This window comes from Penaeus vannamei, chromosome 30 (genome assembly GCF_042767895.1).
Source record: "Penaeus vannamei isolate JL-2024 chromosome 30, ASM4276789v1, whole genome shotgun sequence".
Lineage (NCBI taxonomy): Eukaryota > Metazoa > Arthropoda > Malacostraca > Decapoda > Penaeidae > Penaeus > Penaeus vannamei.
In genome coordinates, this window is record NC_091578.1 from 26,672,288 (window position 1) to 26,674,787 (window position 2,500).

General features: G+C 45.7%; 1 protein-coding gene across 1 annotated transcript in view; it reads right to left on the reverse strand.

The window, feature by feature from the left end:
• The window catches only part of LOC113811760 (carbonic anhydrase-related protein 10), a 16,748-nt gene that overhangs the window by 10,472 nt on the left and 3,776 nt on the right, over nt 1–2,500 (reverse strand). The gene's annotated exons all lie outside the window — the stretch shown is intronic.

Genomic DNA, 2,500 nt, shown 5'->3' on the forward strand with positions numbered 1-2,500 from the left:
TCTCGTGATGGACACACTAAGTAAATAAACAAGACAAGATTCTTTGACTTTTATCTAAGACCAAGATGTCCGTGAGAGGCTAGTTGTGATTGGCTGGAAACGTTGCTCTATTCTTAAGTAATTATTATCATGAACACGTGATGGGAACACTAAGTAAATAAACAGAAAACGAGAATCAGTTATTTTTATGTAAGGGTATGATGCCCTTGAGAGGTTTGTTATGATTGGGTGAAAGAACAGTAGGTGTTTTAGATAGTTATTGCTATCAACACGTGATGGGAACAGTAAGTAAATAAACAGAAGATGCATTTATTTATTTATATATTTATTTATTTATTTATTATCAAAGACGAATATGGTTGGTTACAATTGGGTGAAAATGAAGCGTGTATTCTAAATCATTATTATCATCAACGTGCCAGTTATCAAATGATTATGAATGAAAAATTACCATAACCTCCGCTATGAACCTTCCTTATTCACTTACGCAACTATCTTAACCAAACCAGTTGTAAATAAAAGAAAAAAATAATCTAGCTACTAATCCTAGCACAAAAGCCGTTAAGGATAATTGTTTTGGTTTATTTTATTAATTTAGATTGTATAAAATACAGGATTTCCGATAACATATCATGATTTTTTTTTTATCATGCTTTTCATTTCGACTTGCAGGAATTTTCAGACTTAGACGCTACATTTACAAGAGCAGTAATTGAGTTGTTAACATGAAGGTGACGGTAATTAATTAGCTCGTTAGAGACAATTAACCGGATAACTTTTATCTGTAGGACTTGCTGCAAGTGACAGAAGCAAGGAATGCACAATTCACTCTCGGACGTGGCTCGTGTCTCTCCTGTGTGTGTGTATGTGAGTGTGTGTGTGTGTGTGCGTGTGTGTGTGTGTGTGTGTGTGTGTGTGTGTGTGTGCGTGTCTGTGTGTGTGTGTGTGTGTGTGTGTGTGTGTTTGTGTATGTGTGTGCATTTATATATATCTCAGCAGAATATATAAGAGAGCAGGTGCGCTCACCGCCGTAGGCCTCATCTTCATCCTGGAGTTATTCAAGAACAGCGACTGACTTTCCCTTACTCTTTCCCTCTGCCCTTTAGCCCTTTACCCCTCCCCCCTTCCGCCCCACCCCTCCCCCCTTCCGGCAGACCCCTCCACCCTTCCGCCCTAACCACACCCTTCCGCCCTACCCACTCTGCTACCCAACCCACCCTCCTCCCTTCCGCCCCACCCCACACCCCCTTCCGCCCTACCCACTCTGCCACAATAACTGCTCCCTCCCCCTTCCGCCTAATCCCCAACCCCTTTCCCTCCCCCTCTGCCACACACCCCACATTCCCCTAACACCCCTTCCGCCCTACCCACTCTGCTACCCAACCCACCCTCTTCCCTTCCGCCCCACCCCACACCTTCCTCCCTACCCCCTCTGCCACACAATCCACCCCCCTCCCGCCCCACCCCACCCCTTCCCCCTACCCCCTGCTACCCAACCCACCCTTCCTCTCCACCTCCCAACCCCTTCTACCCTACCTCCCCATCCCTACCCCTTCCACCCTACCTCCCCACCCCATCCCCACCCACCCTACCCCCCTTCCTACCCCCGTCACCCGGGGAATAAGGGGAAGCCTCGGATGGGAAAAGTTACTCCACTTCCTCCGGCCTCTTCCTAAAGTGGATAGGACCTTGTGGCTCCACATTATCCCGCTTTCACCTATGTGACCTTTTCCGGCCGGGGCTCGGGGCTAGGGGCTCGGGACTAGGGGACTCTGGGGCTCTGGGGGTAGGGGGTTAGGGCTAGGGTGCTGGGGACTAGAGGGTTAGGGGGTGGGGGACTAGGGGGTTAGGGGGTAGGGGACTAGGGGGTTAGGGGGCTAGGGCTCGGGGACCAGAGGGTTAGGGGCCAGGGGTTAGGGTGTTAGGGGGCTCTGGGAGCTCTAGGCTACCTGGGGGGGGGGGGGGGGCATCTCTCTTTCGTTATCTTCTTATGCCAATAACAGTGGTTTCCGGGAATTTTTCTTCCGTTGATTTCTCTCGGGGTTTTGTTGTTCCTTTTTTGTTTTGAGGATTTGGGGGGATTTTTTTCATAGATTTTTTATTGATTGATTTATTTTTATTTATCTATTCATTTATTTTTGCTAAGGAGTTTTGTTAACTTGTTTTTTTATAGATTTTTTTTTTAGCTAAGGTATTTTGTTCGTGTGTGTGTCGGAATTTGAAGTGAATATAAGGGGCTTGTGTAACAGGTGGACTATCATCTACGGTCCTTTCATCTGTTGCATTTGTAATGATATTATGCCAATGCTTCCTACATTTTTTTTTTTTTTTTTTTTGTATTTTCTTCTGCTTATCTATTCGCTTTTTTCTTCCTCCCTTCTTCAGTGCTTCTCTCTTTTAACCACCTCCCCTCTTTATTTCTTTGTACCTTCTATTTTTTTTTCTTTTTTTTTTTCTCTTTCGCTTTCTCTTTTTCCTGTCTCTCCCTTCTTCCCTAATC